Here is a 6,522-nt window from a genome sequence, read left to right as displayed (position 1 = left end):
GGGATGCAGTAAGGCATACTTTTGAAGACAGAGTTTGGTTACTGTGTTTTGGAGCTGACTAAATGCATTAGCAAATAGAGAACCACGGACCTGAAAGTCAATAATGAAATGTCTTTGCACCTAGCTGGTGGGCGACTTGCCTGTAGAATGTAGTGTTTCTTGTGCTACCAAATGAGGAAGTAGTGAAAGGCTCATGTAAGCCAAATATACACAGCAACACCGATTTTTGTCTCTTGCTCCCAGAAAACAATCACTATTTTTGAGCACTTCTGTGCAATTACTGACAGCAGCTGTTTCAGCACGATAGATAGCATAACCTGCAAACCTACCTGAGAACCAAATATGTTGTCAGGTGGAGAGGCCCTCCTGCTCTCTATGTGGTGGCTGCTCGGGTTTGTACATCCCTACACCTTGCACCTACAGTGGTGACTGCCAATATGCACTCAGGCATTCATCCAAGCCAGAGCTCCACACTGTCTGGGTAAAAGACTTTCTCTAATGAAATCAGTACATCAGAAGTATTCAAAAAAAAAAAAAAAAAAAAAAAAAAAAAAAAAAAAGCTGGCACTTCTTTTTTTTTTTTTTTTTTTAAGTGCTTGAAGAATTTGTCATCTGTCTGACTCCTTGGCACTTGTCATTAAGGTAATGTGCACATCTGGTGTTTTGTGGACCTTGCAGCAAGCAGGCATGGCTGTGGTTTATGTATGAAAGCCTCATTAACCAGGCCATAAATCTACTCCCTCTGCAACACTGGGATATCATTCAGGTGCTCAGAAAATAAGTAGAAATTACACTGGTAAAAATTACCATTTCAGCCCTAACACAGATGTTAAACTACCACAGATGGGTAGCTAATGCTGGGCCTCGCTCTGTGCAGTTGAGATAGTGAGACCTTTTTACTGAATTTATTCAAATGCTGACTTTATTCAAAATTTTTATCCCTGTATGCCAAACTGCCTCTTGGCGTGGATGTCTTTGATACAAATTATGGAACCTTCAAGTATAGGACTTTAAAATGGAAATGTCGGCACAGCCTTAATAATAGCTCTCCAATTCTACAGAGGGAGCTGGGAAAATGCATTTGTCTGGTTTGATTAGGCTCAGCAGCATCCTGCATTTGGAATAGGACAACCCTGGTGTGCTGGAATGACTGGGCAATGTGCAGAGCCCAACCACTTTGTGTGCTGCTTGGGCTTCAAAATGTGAAGAATCATAAAAACGCAAAGCTTCTCTACTTGTTGCCTGACCCAGCAGCCTTAGAAATCAGCAATCACTTTATAGAAACAGCAGATTTAAGTTGTGGATGTTGGTTACCCATCCAGTACTGTGCCAGAGAAGTCTCTTTCACACTACATGGGAATTCTGCCTGCTATGCATAGCATCTTGGTTAGAGTTTATGGTCACCCATTTGTTTAAAAATAAACAAAAAGCATAGCTGGTTGGTCACATCCTGCTTCTTCTTCCTGTTGTTCTACTGAGATCTATTTACCCCATTTCAGTTTTATAATATAGGACCAGGGAGGTGGTGGAGACATTGTCCCTGGAGGTGTTCGAGAAACATTTAGGTGTTGTACTAAGGGACATAGTTTAGTGGGGAAATATTGGTAGTAGGTGGACAGCTGGACTAAAGGATCTTGGAAGTCTTTTCCAACCTTGGTGATTCTATGATTCTGTGATTGTCTTCTTAAGCCTTTGGCTAAAGCAGGAAGCACTGTCTTCTGCTGCTGGTTTGGGGTTCTGCAATGCAGGGGATCTCTTAGTATTTAGTGTCCAGAGGAGTCCACGAGAGGAGAAGAAAACCAACCACTGGAAAACGAGACTTTAGATACTTTGTCTTTAAAATACTATGAAGTTTTGTGTTTTTGGTTTTTATTTTTTTAGGCTTTTATTTGGCAAAGACACCCAGGCACATCCTTGATTTCAGGAGCAGCTTCATTGACTTCACTTGGATTCTTGAGATTATTACACTGATGACCAAGTCCTTTCCTGAATCTCCAGCAGGGATCCCCTGCAGAAGGCTGTGGAGCCAGTGTTAAGGTGCATTTTCCAAGGTGCACATGTCCCAGTGTTCAGCTGCATGTTTTCCTACATCTTAATGATGTAATGGTCTGCAGTGCAGTGTGGAAATCAGGTGCAGGGTGCTGCATTGCCATCGTCTGTGTTGCACTCCAGAATGGAGAGTACTGAGACAGAGAGAGTGCTAAAGCAGTAATTCTGGTGATTTGTTTTGTTTTATTGGCTTTTTTTTTTTCAAGCAAGAATTCTTCACAGAGGAAAAGGAGAGTGGTGCATCATGTTTTTCAAGTCACTGGGCTTCTTGGCAGGCTGGATGATAAATCACTAGAAGTAGGAGTCACGAGAGCCAATTACTGCCAGACACTTCTGTTCTCTGCCTCCAGCAGCAAGGCTATCACAGGCAGGGACTTCTACTTTCTGAATAGAAGAGAGAAACAGTGAAGAGTTGAATGAAAAAAGATGAAAAAAATTATCCTGAAAATTATTTCCATCTCCTCTGGATTCATGTGGGATGAGTGCATTATGTCTAAGGAGCATTGGGTATTGTACATGTCCTGCACAGCAGTCTGCTTCTGAGCAGTAGGTAGAGCATGAGAACACACTGAAGGTGTGATATAGGCACCAAATAACCTTGTACCTAAACATCTTTAGGAGCCATCAGGCTTTCCATAGGTTTGATTGACACATTCAGCAACTTCATGGGATTCCTAACTGTGTATTTTTTTTTTAACAGCACATGCTTGCATTTAGCTGTGTCTTTCTACATGTCTGCCACATTAAGTATGCACGCATTTCTGCCTCGGACAGCCTTGCTATTGTACAAAATTGTATACAATTGCACAGCAAATGTGGAATGACTTTCAAACATAACATTCAAATGACTTTCAGTTTGAAGAACAAGGTCTAAGAGGCAGATGAAACAAACAGGAAAGGGGAAGAGGAGTCATGTTATAAAAGTCAGCAGCTGAATGATTGTTTGAAAATTGTCCTTTGTTGTGCCTTCCAGGATTACAAGGGTACAGTGCAGTTCTTCTCACAGCTTTGATGGAAAACACTTGGCATTATCCCTTAATGTTTAATTACAGCTCTTTAATGCTGTAGGAGGTTGCTAGGCATCAATGTGCTGTCCTTAGAATGCACTCATGCAGTGGCTCACCTCAAGACTGGGTGGTGCCTCAAGTCTGCATGGGGCTCTGGTACCTGGCTGGGGGGCTGGCACAGGGCAGCTGGGAAGTCAGAGTTTGGTGAGTTTTCTCCATTGCATTTTGTGGGTCTGTTTCTGTACAGGCTTCTGTATTAAATCTAAATTCATCAGCAAAGACATGATGAACATTAGCTACACTGTCCAAGTACTAAATCCAAACGTTGGGCATAAACAATGCAGGTGTGTGAACTTGAGCAGATATTTTTACTGTGAAAAACTATTGTTGCTAAATAACTAACAAGTTTTGCAAGGAAAACCTAATTATAAAGAATCTTCCATCTCCCACGCTAATTGAATGAGCAGAATTCTTCTGTACTACTTTGCAGACATCATGTCATTGAATTATTGGATTAACACTGGGTTGCTGTTTTACCTTTGCCCCACTCAGCAGAAGACTGTTGAGTCTTTTGAACTGGAAAGCCTTGATTATCTTTTTCCCTTTCAATAGAACTGTGCTCATTCAGAACCCTGAGTTTAATGATATTTTGTCTGAACTCCTGCATTTTCTTTGTTGATAAAGAATCTGCCAGTAGAAAGTGAATAGGACTGAGAAACAGCCTTCTTTTTAACAAGTATTCATTAATTCTTAATTAAAACAGAAGAGAGGGGTTTGTAAATTCTATTTACATGGTAGATCAGCAGGATCTTTCATCTGCTTCTAAGGGCTCATCTCTGGGCTGAAAAGATCAAGCAACAACAGGTAAAGTGGTCAGGCTTTAAATGAGAATATATATGTAAAAGCTAGTTGGCTTTTGACGTTTTATTAGCTGTTATGGCATCTACTCAAAATAGGATTTTTAAAACTGCAGTTGATTCGCTGCAATAACACTATGGCATTCCATTTCTTTGAATGTCAGATTGGAGATGATTTTTGTTTCTGGGATTCTCACAGTTGAAAGATTTTTAAGCCAAGTCTTCCAAACAATGTTATTACTTTAGGCCATGGTGGTATCTCATAAGACTTGGAAACCACATGGTGTCTGTACTGTCCTGTGTTTCTTTCTTAAGCTAACAGCATCTGAAATAGAAATCCTACTGAAAACATGGTGTTCTATTTGATGATTACTACTGGCATTAAAACAACAGTTCTGGTGAGACACAAGTATGAACCATGTAGTACACACACCTCTTTTTCCTAGCAACTGAATGATTTCATGAAAAAAGATGATTCTTTTTATTCAAAAAAATGTATAGGATCCTCAGCGTTAAATCACTTTAATCACATTAATGTTGATCTTCCCTTCAATGCTGATAGCAGTTGCAGTGAATATAGAAGGAAGATAAAAACACTATAAATTACTATATGCATGATAGAGACAAGGACTTCTGTTCTCAGAGCAGCAGCCTTCACTATGTTATGCAGCTCCCTCTGAAGGGAGCAGAAGCTTTCCATTGACTTTATGAGCCCATGGGAATAACTGAAGGCATGAACTGCTTGTCTGAGCAGGTTCACAGGGCATAGATAGCTCAAGGGCTGAAAAACGTACATCTGTCAAGCTTCTCACACTGTGTAAGACACTTTGCTATGTGGTAGCACTTCTCTTTGGGATCATCTCTGTCACGTGAGCAAATGCCCCAGAGGCCAGGAAGCAGCCCTGTGTGCGTGTGTCCTTGTCATCTACTGTGGAGTGAGTGCCAATTATCACAAAGTCATATCAAAAAGCATACAGCTGCTGTCTGCTTTATTTCTAATTGACTTCATTCTTCTCCAGCTGAAACTCTCAGCAGCTTTGCCAGCAATTTCAGCTGGTAAGGCCGATGCCTTAAAGCCAAAACAAACGCTTGCACCTGCTGATTGCAACAAGGGCATTTATTTCTGATGACCTCATGGTAGTTCCCCTAAAAACTGTGGTGAACTACAGCTGCATCACAACAAAGAGATCTCTTCAAATTTAAATCTGAACATGTCCTTTTAGGCTTTCTTTTGGAAGATGGTGTGTTTGCCTCAGGTGTGCGCCTACAGAAGGAAATCTGGCATTGACTGAGTTGGTTCAAGTAAAGCAGGCTCGGGCTTTGGAGTGGTGGAGATGTTAAGTCAAAAAAGAGAAGAAAGCTGACAAAACATCTATTTTCAATCAGGGTTCTTCACTAAAGAACAGATGGACCAAACGTTTCTATTGAGAAATGACTGCAAAGTTGACTTCTTTTGGAGCTCAGCTGTAGCCCTGTTTTTCTGTTTTGCTTCTGGCCATTTCAGGAAAGCACTCGTCCTTGTGAGGAAGAGATATTTTCCTTGTCCCTACCTTATTTTGTGTCACAAGGGTGAATGTAGTTTGTGATGGAAATCCTTGCACTAATTCTTATGCAAGATGTCACTGCATATTTTTTTCTTACCTGATCATGCATTTCCATGTTCCATTTCTAGTTCAGAGACCAAAGTACACAAGCTGATAACAGGGTGGTGGAAGAAAGGAAAAATATGTGTTCTGCTGTCTGATCTTGGTTCTTCATGGTACTACTGGATTCATTAATTTCCTTTTCAAGCAATGTATTTTGTACTACAAACTTCTACCAATTTTTCAGTTTCTACCAGACTGAGGAGGATTTCAGAGGGATTTGAAATTACTCAGTCACTGCTTCAAATGAGTGTTGAGCTGGTCAAACATTTCCAGAGGTGAATCTTTTGCATTTCAAGGACTTTTTTCCATTGTTCATGCATCTTCTAGCCTCTTATTCTCATTATGAAGCTTATTTGTAAAGCCTTGCTGGCTGGACACCAGAGGGACCTCAGACTGCTGTGCAGGTGACAAAGGCATGGGTTGCTTTTCCAAAAATGTGAGTTTTGTTTTCCTTCAGCAGTGCTGCCATTGCTACAGAGCTGACTGCATTTCAGCCAATCACAAGTAGTGATTCTTGTATAGTTTCTCTCACCTGTTGCATGCTGTCAGTGCACTCCTTGCAGCCACACAATGCATCACTAGTAGGGATGCTGGCATCTTCACTTACAGCACCAAATACTGATCTGGTCTGTGTCTGCAGACCCTCAGTGGTATCACTCAGCTCTGTGCGCGACTGCAAAGCACTGTCATCCATAAACACATCAGATCACTGCTAGTCTCGCTCATTAAGCAATTAACGACCTGTAGAAGATGATCATTCAGGGATTTTAGCCCTCCTGACGTCGGTGTCTGGTTGACAGCACCAACGGATGCTGTTTATAGTCGAGTTGATAATCTCTCTCTTTCCAGCTCGTTATTATTATCATCCAAATGATAATCTTTTTGCTTCTGTGACCCAAACAGAATCCCCCCCGCCACCGTTTTAGCAGCTAACATCCACAATGGGGGCAACTGATCCAGCGC

This window comes from Lagopus muta, chromosome 7 (assembly GCF_023343835.1).
Source record: "Lagopus muta isolate bLagMut1 chromosome 7, bLagMut1 primary, whole genome shotgun sequence".
Taxonomy (NCBI): Eukaryota; Metazoa; Chordata; class Aves; order Galliformes; family Phasianidae; genus Lagopus; species Lagopus muta.
The sequence above is the reverse complement of the archived record's forward strand: the minus strand, read 5'-3'. Positions refer to the sequence as shown.